The sequence below is a fragment of the Anoplophora glabripennis genome, unplaced genomic scaffold, assembly GCF_000390285.2.
Source record: "Anoplophora glabripennis isolate ALB-LARVAE unplaced genomic scaffold, Agla_2.0 scaffold12, whole genome shotgun sequence".
NCBI classification, from domain to species: Eukaryota; Metazoa; Arthropoda; class Insecta; order Coleoptera; family Cerambycidae; genus Anoplophora; species Anoplophora glabripennis.
In genome coordinates this window covers 2035090-2049076 of record NW_019416512.1, presented here as the reverse complement: position 1 = coordinate 2049076, position 13987 = coordinate 2035090, and the positions used below count along the sequence as shown (strand labels likewise).

The window sequence follows — 13987 nt, the reverse complement described above, 5'->3', positions numbered from 1 at the left end:
TTTTCGTTTTGCTTTTCTTTGACAGTTAAGAAAAAAATGAAAATTATGCCACAAATAAATAACTCCAGACAATAATTTTTATATAGTTTCGAATTAGTATATAGTACAGTCATTGAAGCTTTTCACCACCGAATTCTTTGAAACTTGGCAGGTAGTTAGAGAAAAGATCAATGAATATTAGTGACAAAGCGCCGATTGCCGCTTCCACCCTGTTGGGGGTTGACACCCCTTCTCGGGGGTGGAATTTTTTTTTCAAAAATAACGCTGGAAATCAATAGAGAATCAAATTTTGAGCAAAAAATATTCGAAGATTTTTTTCGAGAAATCAATAGTTTTTTAGTTATTCATGATGAACTTTTGGAATTTTGAGTGAAAAAAAAACACTTTTCAAAGGATTTATCGTGAATAACTCAAAAACTAGGCACTTTATTAAAAAAAGTGTAATGAACAAAAATGTAGGTTATAAATAAACAAAGAAAATCCTTCTTTAAAAAGTGTTGTACGTCCTATACAAAGCGAAATATGGTTAGTGGAAGGAGACTTGTTTTGGGAGGAATACTCGAATCGATGTATTCAACGTCAAATAACGGAAAAAGGATTAATTTTACGTGTATAACGCTCCTGGAGTTTTTTGTAGTACTCAAAAAGACCTTCAAAATGAGCACTTATAAAAGTTAATTAGAGCAAAATTGAAGGAGTTATCGTCAAAAACAGATGGGTTGCTCATATTTTTTAAGGAAAAATGAGCAGTAAACGCTGTACCATTTCCATCAGAATTAAAATTAATCGTAGACCCTTTACAATTAGTTTTGTTTTAGTGTTTTTCATACGATCCTGAAGTTAGACCGGTTTAGAATGCGTATTTTTTTAATAATGTACGGTAAAAGTTGAAAACGTATTTTTCATTATTCAAAAAAAATTGCCTTATTTATATAATAACTCTGAAACTATGAAAGATACGTAAAAAATGATAGACAACAAAAATGTAGCTTTTTTTTCAACAAATATTTTGCTTTTTTTTTTCCTATAGCATAAAAAATAAAGGAGATATCGCCGCTTGAAGTATCCATTTTAGTGAAAAAACGACCTGTCTCGAGCCCTTCGATCCTTTCCCTTTAAAAAACGAAGGACTTAAAAGGTTTTATATGCAAACGATCTTACAGCTCTTGAAATTATCTTTAAAATGCTTTTTTGTAGGATACTATAGCTTCAAAATTAACCGAGTTATGGTAAAAAAACCAATGACATTTTTTCGGAGCAAAATAGGCTTTCTCATTTTTATATATTATATATTATATTATACAAATAAAATAAGTAAAAAAATTTAGTGTGATTATTTATATGCAGCGTAGCAATTTTTTTTATGATTGATTATATTTAAAAATCGATTATAATAAAAATATTTTACATTAATATTGGTAAAAGGGTAGTTTATAAGAGTTGAAAATGGCAAAAGTAAAATATTCTTTCATAAACAATATAAGGGAATTTTTATTTTAAATTATTGCACTATTATAGCATTCCAAGATTTAAAACGTAATTTTTTTAGCACAGGGGTGATTTATAAGGGTTGAAATGTGTTATGAGATACAAATTCTTTCATAAGCAATGAGGGAATTTTTATTTTAAATAATTGCACCGTTAAAGCATTCCTAGCTTTTAAAAAGTAATTTTTTATCATTTTTGTCAATACAGAGGTGGTTTTTAGGGGAAAAATTCTTTTATTAGCTACAAGGTAACTTTTATTTTAAATAATTGCACGATTTAATCATTCCAAATCTTTAAAAAGTAATATCATTATTTTTTTAAAGGTTAAATAAAGGATCGAAAAGATCAAATATGTCATAAAACATGTTCGAGAACATGGAACATTATTTAATCTTTGTGCTAGAACAAGATTTTTATCAATAAAATGCTTAAAACTTAATTTTTTCATTTTTTTTACTTAGGGGTAGTTTTTACCCTTAAAAAAAACAAAAAGCGTCAATCGGGCTTATGTCACTTTTGATCTTGAGACATGCAGTTTCAAAGAATTCGGAGGTTACAGCTGATGTTCAGCTTTAATGACTGTACTAATAATAAATTTGAAATAAAGTAAAAGAACAGATATTTTCAAAAAACTGTATTTATTATTGTTGTTAAAAGTAGTGCTCCGACCCTCGCCACCTGCTTATCAATTCCCGGCATGGACGCGGATTCCGATCGAGAACGTCTTATCGGAGGTCCAAGCTCCCCAAGTGGGGCGCAGCGTCGCTGAAAATGCTTCGAGAGAGGTCCTCAGGCCGCACTTAGTCCGTTCGCGGTCGGCATCGAAGACGAACCGAAGAAGAAGAAGTAGGCGACACGCTAGTTCGAAATTTGTTTTCCAGCGGTACGATGATTTTCGAGTTATCTTTTGGTGCGTTGGTCCTGAGAAATATCTGTGGTGCTTAATTTTTCTTCGCAGTGCCAGGGTTTGTGCCCTGTTGTGAATTTTGGTGTGTGTGTAGTTTTCGGATTTTTTGCTGGAGTTTCGAATCGCTCAAGGTTTGTAAAATTATTATTAAGTGATAATAGTAACTAATTTTATTTGATTGAGTATTTCTATTACACTGAATGGGATTTTATTTAAATAAATAAGCCATTGCGCCAAAAAGAATCAGTCAAGGGGTTGATTTTGTGAGTACATCAGTAGATGATGATAGTTTACATGACTGTACAAAAGTCACTGAAACGAACTCATTACAGGGTTAATTTTTTCGAAAAACTTATGTTTTCAATATTAAAACTTTAGTTATAAAGGATCTCACACTTTTCTTATGAAAAGTGGTTTCTGTTAAATTGGCTGAAATTTTTATATGTTAACTTGCCGATCGAAAGTCTCCATTGGCACAATATCCAAAAGTTCATAGTTTTACTAGTTACGTTGACTTCAGGGCTCCGAATTCGAATTGAGTCTGTATTCGAAATTGTGAGTAGTTCTTTTGACTGCAGATTTCTGTTAAATTATTCTAGTCGGCATAAAAACCTATTGATTTTCTTTAAATTGTATTAAAGAATTAAATATTTTTTCTTTTATGCACATATACAGGGTGGGCCATTAGTGTGAGAAAGTAAAATAACTCCCTTGTCATTCATAATACAGAAAAAAGTTTATATAAAAATTGTACAGAATAAAAACCTAAAGGACAAAATTAATTTGAAACACAGGTCGAGTAAAAACGGGACACGCCAAATCTTACATATTTTAAATGGAATACTCTGTATATTTTTAAACATATGAATTTCTGAGAAAATGCGATATATGGCAATATACACAGTTTAACATTTTAGTGCGGGGTTGCCATGTTACGTAGAAAATTCTTCGAATTTTGGAAAAAACATGACCTCGAAGAAGTTGTATTAACTTTCAACTACTAACACTTGGAGCAAAAATATTTGACAGAGTTATAGGCAAATGTTAGCAAAGACTTCTGTTATTAGCTAATATCGATATTTTATACAGGGCATTTTTTATAATACGATCATTTTTAAAAAGTTCAAACTTAATATTCTAAAATTTTTNCGCCATAAATTAGTAACATATTAACTTTTTCTGAATGAGAAAGCACTAAAGTTATACGTTTAACGTTCATATTGAGTAATGACAAGTATTTTGTGACATTTATGCACTTTTGTAACCTTTATCTATCTATCTTTCGTTATCATAACGAGTTTGGATTTCACAAGAGTTTACTATTTAATTCTCGAAAGGAAGTTTATAATTGAAGGGCTTAGTGTGAAACAATGACAGGCCACCCTTTCTTGAAATATGATTTTTTTAATTTTCAAGTTTTGCAAGAGTATAACAAGCCACATAATGAATATTAAAAGAAAATGATTATTCATGATGATTATTCAAGTACATTCCATAAACATCTATACTTCTGTAACTAATGTAGACAAATTCTGAGAAAACGAAGCTAACGTTGATTTTACACATTTTAAAATTTCCAACAATTTTGCATTTGTGGCTTGTCATTATTTCACACTAAGCCCTTGAATTTATCATTCCATTTTGAGTTAATGATATTAGTTACTATTTATTTGTGGTATTATATAAAGTTTTTTCAGAAATGTTGCTATATCTTAAAAACTAACAATTTTAGATATGGAACATGCTTAATGAAAGTTGAAGTGGACCGATATGTGAATAAAATAGAACAATAAAATTTGAAAAATTTTAGAAAATCAAGTTTAACCTTTCTAAAAATAATCGTATTATAAAAAATGCCCTGTATAAAATATCGATATTAGTTAATATAGAAACCTTTGTCTAACATTTGCCTATAACTGTGTCAAATATTTTTGCTCCAAGTGTTAGTAGTTGAAAGTTAATACAACTTCTTCGAGGTCATGTTTTCTTTCAAAATTCGAAGAGTTTTCTGCATAACTTGGCAACCCCGCAATAAAATGATAAACTGTTTGGTGTTCCATTTAAAAAATGTAATATTTGGCGTGTCCCGTCTTTACTCATCACCCTGTATGTATCAAATTAATTTTTTAGTTTGTTTCTTGATTCTGTAAACTTTTATATAAACTAATGGCTCACCCTGTATTCACATGTACAAGTAGTTTTTGAGTCGGTACGGTAAAAAAGCTACCCCAAAAAGGTGTTGGACTGATTTTGCAATCTCCACTTGGTACACCTTGGGTAATGCAAATGCAACGGGTAAAAAATATTAAATAACATTTTTACCCCTTCGAATACAGAGTTATTGCTCTGAAGTCAACGTAACTCGAAAACTATGAACTTTTGGATATTGCGCCAACGGAGACTTTTGATCGGCAAGTTAACAGCTGAAACATATAAAAATTTCAGCCAATTTAACTGAAACCACTTTTTCATAAGAAAAGTGCGGGGTCCATTTGATTTCAATCAATTGTGACAGTTTTTTATTTTGTTTCTTTTCCACAGAGACATAAGATATACAATATTTATTGTTATTTCTTATTATTGGCAAAATGATCACGTAATTCAATGGAATAACTCAAAAATTTTAGGAAAAGAAAATAATACGACAAATAGAAAACTAAAAAGGGTCTGAGTTTATTTTGCTAAACGGTGATAGATGTGAATCAAATAAACTCTTAAATGTTGGTAGTTGCTGGTAAATATTTTCAACGACTAGGACTTTTGAAAATGTTTCCTTTTCGGTGTTGCAGAAATACTTAACCAAATAAAAAGAGTAACTGATAGTTCCGCAAATAAATAATTATAGACATAATAATAGTGTTATATACAGGGTGTCTCATAATTATTGTCCAATAATTTACCACTTGATTTTATTGTCAAAAATAAGAATATTTTTTCATATAAACATTGGTCGAGAAATGCTTCCTAAGGGAGCTAAGCCCGCCTAAATAGGGCCCCAAATTTTTTTTTTAAATATTTCAATATTTCTGAAATGGGTTGAAGGAAAATTATGGATTTTGACACCATCAACGCTCATTAAAAGTCGAAATAGATCATCATAAAATTTTGATCATGGGCGTCTCAATTGGGGGAAGGGTTCTCAGAATTTTTTTGCTTGTCGAAATTTTCAAATTCAAAAGTGATAGACCTTCATTTCCTCTACAAAAAAGGTAGTCTTTATTTCTTTCGATAAAATGCTCCATTTCCAAGAAAAACGGATTTAAGTGTTTAGCAAAGCACACATTGGCAAGTGTTATAACATATTTAAACCGATTTTTCTCGAAAACATTACCATTTTTTTTAGAAAACTCAGATCTATCAAATTTTACTGTTTAAATTTGAAAATAGCAACATGTAAAAAATTTCTTAGTACTTTTCACGTTGTTTATTACAATGTACAATGATATGATGATATATTAAAATTCATAATGGTACATGTAGGTACCTATTTTAGCTAGCTCAAGAAAATTTTTTTGAATTTTATTAATGAAATACTTAGATCCGTTTTTCTCGGAAATGGAGTATTTTATCGAAAGAACTAAAAAGTACCTTTTTTGTAGAGGAAATGAGNTCTTTCGATAAAATGCTCCATTTCCAAGAAAAACGGATTTAAGTGTTTAGCAAAGCACACTTTGGCAAGTGTTATAACATATTTAAACCGATTTTTCTCGAAAACATTACAATTTTTTAGAGAAAACTCAGATCTATCAAATTTTACTGTTTAAATTTGAAAATAGTAACATGTAAAAAATTTCTAAGTACTTTTCACGTTGTTTATTACAATTTACAATGATATGATGATATATCAAAATTCATAATGGTACATGTAGGTACTTACTAACTCAAGAAAATTTTTTTGAATTTTATTAATGAAATACTTATATCCGTTTTTCTCGGAAATGGAGTATTTTATCGAAAGAACTAAAGAGTACCTTTTTTGTAGAGGAAACGAGGGTCTATCATATCTGAATTTGAAAATTTCGACAAGCAAAATAATTGGGGCAAATTTTAGCCGACGACCCCCCCAATTGAGACGCCCCTGACAAAAATTTTTGAAAAATTTTATGATGATCTATTTCAACTTTTAATGAGTGTTCACAATGTCAAAATTCATAATTTTCCATCAACAAATTTTGGAAACATTTAAAAAAATGAAATTTTTGAGGCTCCATTTAGAGGGCATATCTCGACCCATATTTATATGATAAAATATTCTAATTTTTGGCAATAGAATCAAGTAGTAAATTATTGGACACTAATTATGAGACACCCTGTATATATTTCACTATAATTTATGATTTTCTTAATTATGAGTTACATTATATAGCAGTTTAATTTAAAAAGAAATAGATGTGGGAGAACGTAGGGTATAAATTAAAGAACATTTTCAAAATATTTCAGATATTTGATCGAAGTTAAAAAAAATATTATGCTTAATTATCTTCTGAACAAATGAAAACATTGATTAGGAATTTTGTGTTCACAATACTTGTGTGAAATAGCATAAAATCTGAAAAAAAAATTACTCCCAACTCAGACCAGTGGTGCAGATAAAATATAAGGCTTCATAATAATTTTTTTTGGAAAGTACGGCACGCCTCTGGAAAAAAATGGCGTTTTGAAATGCAAATTTAAATTTGAACGGAAACGATCTTTTTTGTATAACTTTTACCGTTTGAGTACAAATGATCAAATTTTGAATATGAAAAATATAGATAAGTTTATTGAAATAATTTTACAAAATATTTTCAAACTCAACGTTTGTCAAACAAACATTGTTTTTCAATCTACTTTTTGACATGTCCTTGTAAATATCTTCTTATTTCCTTAAAGATGCTGTATTCTGATGAACTATTGATACTTACCATTTTTTTTTAAACTTTACTGTTACATATGTACCTATCTAAGAAAAACAGAAAAACAAACTCTCCTTTATGTTTGTCGCGTTGTTGTTTAACACTAAATCTAAGTGTAAATTTACTAAACGCACCATTTTTATAAATTGTTCAATTGCAGCAAAACGATAAAACTTATTCAAGAAAGTCAACACTCCTAAATAAAATTTCAAAATGGTATTTTATTTTTCCTGTGGAGGACCATAATTTTTTAACAGGACGCCACTGATTTGAATCAAGACTTAATTGGTCACATTGAAAGCTATTTTATTCATATATATTGCTCATATATAATTTCGTTTCAATATCTTTATTTGTTTAGAAGATATTAAAAAATTTAATACAAATTTTTAAACTTCGAAATCCTGTATTTCAACAATGGCTTTAAGGGCAAATAAAACATTCTTAAATATGGATGAGACAGTCCTACCTTCATTTTCAACACGTTGTAGTATGAATTACATCCTCATTCATCTTCAAATATAAATTTATTTCAAAATGTTCTAGATTTTGATAGAAAATTTGTTGTTTAAGCTGTTAAATGACGAATTCAACTATAATAAAGTCCAACTTTCTCTATTTCCTCGATATAGTTTTATAGTAGAACTTTCCAGAACGCCATATAATCAAAATTTTTAAAGATAATTAGGAAGAATACATAGATAGCACACAGCAGTATGCGATATTTTTGGGAAAGAGTTTCTTTCCCAAAAGGAAATGGTAGAAAATTCGTTGCTTCAAAGTGGAGCTTTGTCTAGTTTTCTTATTTCTTGTTAGAATTTTTCAAGAAATTCGTTACAGTTATATTAAACTACAACTATTATTGAACAAATTCTAGGAAATTTGTTACGATAGATTGTATACTGAACCCAAAATATTATATGACAAAGAAAATATTTGAAAGGCCATATTTTCTATTGTTACCTTCAACTCCTTTTAAATAGAACATATCGGGGTGGCCATGAATGAACTGATAAAGAGACTGTTTCAATTATTATCGACATGGTATGCATTTGTCAATTGTTCAGTTCAATTAATCATGGACACTGAAATATTTTGCTTCAACATTTCTAGATTGACTGTAGTAAATATAGATATAGATTCAATATTCCACCATTTATGATTCGTTGTCTTAAATCTGCTACATTTTCTACTGGGGTTTAATTTTTTTTAACATGAAATACCTATTAGAAATTATTTAAAAATTAAATATGAACAAAAAAATTATAACTCGAAAATGGTTCATTGTGAGAAGAAAATGCAAGAGAATAAAAATAAGACAGTAAATTAAATGCTGAAAATCCAGTGGCGTAATTTTTCTGAGGGTAGTAATGACAAAGCTCCCCTGAATCACAGGATTGACAGATTTATATAGAATTATACCGAATTAATTGGTTTCATCATTTCCACGAGCTTCGTCAATCTACGTCAAACAACTTCAGAGATAATTGAAAAAATGTGATATTTTTCAAAAATACTTTAACGCCCTCTATCTTGGACTTTAGGGCTCTGTTTATTGAGGTTTTGGGCCTAAAATAACCAAAGGAATCCCCCCTTAATTTATACTCTGTATATTTTTAAAAATTGTAAACTGCTTACCTATAGGAATCTAATCTAAGCAAAAGGTTTTAAATTGAGATCTCAATATCTATAAATTCATCCACTGTTTATCAATTAGTATCATTTTTTAAGCAAGTTATTGCACTTAACTGTATTATACATTCTAAAAGCTGTTAATTAAACAAAATTACGTAAAAGTGTCCGGTGATTTCGCATTTACTGCAACACTTTCTTTTGATGAACATATAAAAAAATGTTATTGTGAGAATCAGATCATGGAATAACAGACAGATATTTGCGAACCAGCCCAAAATGAACGGATGCATAACGGATTTTTCACATTTGATTATAATCTGGATAACGCCGTAATTATTTAATCACTAAATATTAAATATTAGTTTAATATTTTGATATAGTACCTTAGACATTTTAAAACACCCTCTATATAATTTTATTAGAACTTAATATTCCAGTATTAAATGTCTTAGTGAAGTACAATTTCAAATGAAATAGTCTGTGTCTTTTTTTAATTATTTTTTTTTGTTATACTCTATTGAACTGTAATTTTATTTACATCGAGAACTATAAAATCTCGAACTGATATTGGAATAAAAACTTATTAAAACGAATCGAATAAATTCACGTTAAAAGGAATTTCCTAACCTTTAAATTTTTACCCAGTAGGTTAACATTAAACTGCTTACTCATTTTTCTCGTAACAGTAATTTTATGGTAAAAATGAAAGTGGAAAGAATTGATTACGAGTCTAGTCAAAAGGAGGACTTGACTTGCAAATAGTTGCTATTAGCGCTCTGTTTCGATCGTTTGAAAAAGTAGGCACTTTCAAATTTTATTCAAATTTTTTGTATTCGAGCCAGATATGTACTTACATGCTTCATTTAAATTTTGTTCAATCTAATGTTTTGTACTTTTTTGTTATCGCCTGGAACAATAATTTAAGAACACTATTTCTCTATTCTGAATTTTTTTCAGTCATTTAAAACATATTATTTAGCTCTAAGTTACCTGAACTTATAACGCATTGTAAAATTAAATTTTTGCAAGTATTTTTTTGGTATTTTGCAAGCCCTTTTGTGGCTGAATACGGGCGTACTTACCTTATTACTAAAAATAACTTCGTGGACAAAACATTTTTTTCAGTGTTTGAGGAATTTACTGCTTCAGGTAGATAGGATGGAGGTATATAATCTCTACAAAGCTTTTAACACATTGTATTCTGTAGTCGAAGGGAATTCTTAGGACTGGCCTTACAACCGAAGCAGGTCAAGAAAGGCGTTCCCTTTTTTTTAAGAGACTGGTGATGCGCTTTCTTCATTCAACTCGCCTATTATTTCCCATAAATTTATTCTTTATATGAAGAAAATTCAATACCTCTATTCATAGCCTTTCTCATATTTGTTATATTGACATTATTATTGTTTTTATAAAAATAGTCCTGAGAATTCCAATGTTGCACATTGTTTATAATGACTTTCTTATACATATTTATCAGCATATTTAACATATTATAAGATGTATAGAGATCAAATATGAAACAATATTTTGTCCCAAAAGTAAACATGGATATGTACACCTAATGCTTTATACTACAGCTTCTTCTAAATAAACTTGCATTAATTACTCCCAAATATTTATTTGTTATGAAAAACGAAAGTTGTTACAACTTTTTAAAAATTAGTTTTTTATATAATTATGTGTTTTGGACTTTTTTCACATTAAAGTGTGTTAGATAAAATAGTACTTGAGATTTTAATTGTCTTTTCTATTTGTGTTATTGAAAATTATAAGAAAAACTGTTATTTTAAAAAATTTCGTAAAAACTTTAATAATTGAAGATGTGTCGTCTTTTTTTATTTTAATAGTTAATAGATACAACCCATATTATTTCCAAAATATCTGTGACTTTTTTAAAGTGTTGTAATAACTTCTTCAAAAAATATGTTTTGGTTTAAATGTATTGGTATTGACGTGTGATTTTTCAAAATATTTTGATATTACAAATAGTGTTTCATGTGGACAAATTTCTCTGTATACACCGTATCCACCAAGTGCGCGTAAGTCCAATATCTAGGTTAATAAAAGATATAACTTAATTCTACAGAGTTGCCTACTTGCCGAGCTGCACAAAATGAAAATATATTTGCATATACAGGGTGTTCAGTTTTTCCTGGGCAGGTACCAACTTAATTTTTTTTAATGGAAACCTCTATTTTTATGGCAGCATTATCAAATTCTACGTGAAAAACTAACGGGACTTTGTGTTATGATCCCTATTAAAATATTGATAGTTTTCGAGATAATCGACTTTTAATTTTTTTTCTTATGTTTCGTCACTTCTAGTAGTTGACATAATTATGCTCGAAATTATTTTTTTTCAGGAACTGTAGAGTGAAGATGGCTCTTTCAAAAAACGTATCAAAAGTTAACCTGCGATATACAGGGGGCAACAAAAATCGTGCCAAACCTGATAATTCTTTCCGTATACCTAAGTAGCGTAGTTTTTGGAAAAAATCCTTTTTTTTTGTAAAATACCGGATTTGCGTCCGTCACACGTTTTGCTCGCAGATGACAAGATAGAGTAATTTATGTCAAAACGAACTGTGAAAACTGCAGGTTTCAACCCTTATGGTTTAGACGCTATCTAGCCTCATTTAGAAAGCTGAAATTGTGATTTTTTTCAAAAACAACTGATTATCTCGAAAACGGTAAGTTTTAAATACCATGTACATTTAATAAACTCTACCTAATATTAACCAAGGAATTCAAAAACGCAATTATATACAGGGTGTTCTATTTAAAATAACTAAGTTATGTAGCGCCCACACGAAATGGAACTGTAAAGTTAAAAATATTCTCTTTACGTGGCCCACATGATTCCAGGCAACTTTTATTAAAACCATTTTTTTATAAATTTTACAGTTACAGAGTTACAGAAGAATTCCTTTTAGGTGGAACACCGTGTATAATAATAGACCAGGCATATTTGTTCGAATGTTAATTACAAATTTTGGTCATAAGTTATTTTCCTATTGTCTCAGTCTTCATCATCTCGTCGAAATGTACCAAAGAACTAAATTGAAATCACATTGAACAGAATTAATCTAAGTACCTAAGTCCAAAAATTAGGTCACTAAAAATGTGTAAGTAATAAGAGAATAAAGGGTATTGGAAAATAAAAAATTGCTAAATAAATCAAAATTAGGTCACACGTACAGCTTTCAAAATAAAGTAAAAAAGTTCCATGAACATCGGTTTTGTTTCCTAGCACAGGGTGTTATAGTTTTTGAAAAATATCTCATATATGCAAATAACTCAAGGTTATCTATGATGTTTGATGTACATTTAGAAATTTGGGCTATTAAGTAAGGGTACAAATTCAGTGAACACCGTCATTGATAACCCCATCAGTATAGTAGATATTCCATCAGCTCATTTGATTCCCAATTATACTCAGATGAAGATGTCTCTTTCACGTTATTCAAAAGGAGACTCATATTTGAGTTATTACATTGCTTAGCCCAAAACTGACCATTCGGTTGAATAAAATTAATATTATTTTGAAACCATTGTAATTAACAAAAAATGTAGCAATCTTTTGTTGCAATTTTAGCTACAATGCAATCGTTAAAGTTTAAGAAAATCCAGTGGCGTAGTAATTTGCCCCTTGCCATAAAAAAATTGGACATTTCTTTTCGAAGTTTTAATGATCACATTTTATTTGCAAGAAAAAATGTATAACTATCACTGACGGTGCTTACCAGTATTTCCTCCACTGGCTGATATAATTTCACACAAATTCAATGATTTTTTTTATCGTTACTTTGTTCAGTTATCAGGCCAAGTTTCTTTTATTTGCGTCAAATATCTTTTGATGTTTGTGCAGATATAACATTTTTCAAAAACTTCGAATACCCTGTATTTTGGAAAAGAAGCATTTTCAGATCTATTTTGAAGGGAACTTTTTTCTGGTCGATTTTTTTAACGTCTTTTCAACACACTATATATGCAAATTGTTAATAGAAGAAACTACCTTCGTTTGTTTTCCAGTCAATCATGCATCTTCAAATACATAGTTATAATTTTTAAAATCTAAGTTTTTGTATAAATTTAGTGCTTTGTAGGGCATTTTGTATTAATTTCGAGGAATGTACAAGGTGCCTTAGTATTGATGGTTTTTCTCCATTACTGGAAACGGAAAGAGTGAATACAAAACCACAAGAGCGGTTCTTTATGGTATGACGTTTCAAATATACTAAAGTTTTGCGGTTTCCCATTTGCTCTTTCTATTTTCTTGTAATCGCCAATAATAATTTATCATTTATTTATACAATTTGCAAGCCATTGCGCCGATGTCCCGTTTTTCCTATATCAGCTCTACAAATTCGCGAGTAGAATCACTGCGTTGCCAGTAGGGTTGCCAGATCTATTTCATGACAGACCCGGAGAAATTGATGTCCAAAAGAAAAAAAAAAAAGGTCTTTAGGAAATTTTGAAGTCGAATCGATTACGAGGAAATCGATCTCTAAAAAAAAAAGAAAAAGGTCTGCAGCAGCTCAATGGACAAATTGATGTCTAAAAAAACCAATCAGATCTCTCAGGAAAATAAATTTCGGGGGGTAGGACGTCTTAACCCGGAGAAATGACATATCAACCCGGAGCCCGGAGATGTACCATCAAAACCCGAAGACTCCGGGTCAAACCCGGAGACCTGGCAAGCCTAGTTGCCAAACTAATAGACCGGGAGATATTAGACTGAAGTTCGACGACGTCTTTCTCGTTTATGCCTCTGAGAGTACTGAAAGGTAACCGAGAGACAAGTACAATAAACTAAATTTAAAAGATGGGCTGCGGGACACCTTTGTGAAAATTCAATTTTCCTTTTCAAAAAAATAATGTGTACAGCGACGTATTTCTCACTTATGCCATGTTCGTAAGTTGAAGAGAAGTATCGATTTTATCACGAAATTTTTTTGGCATAAGTGTCGCAAGAGACCTAAATATGGAAAACTTTGTAAGAAAATGTGGAAAAACATCTTTATTTGTCTACCAATTTCTCATTAATGCCAATTAGAAATAT

At 29.9% G+C, this 13987-nt stretch overlaps 1 protein-coding gene across 1 annotated transcript in view; it reads left to right on the top strand.

Moving 5' to 3' along the window:
- Positions 1-2307: 2307 nt before the first annotated feature.
- LOC108903425 (patched domain-containing protein 3) overlaps positions 2308-13987 on the top strand; it is an 87934-nt gene continuing 76254 nt past the window's right edge. Inside the window, exon 1 of the mRNA XM_018705600.1 lies at positions 2308-2526. The gene's annotated coding sequence lies outside the window, so the exon portion shown is untranslated. The remainder of the gene's footprint in view (positions 2527-13987) is intronic.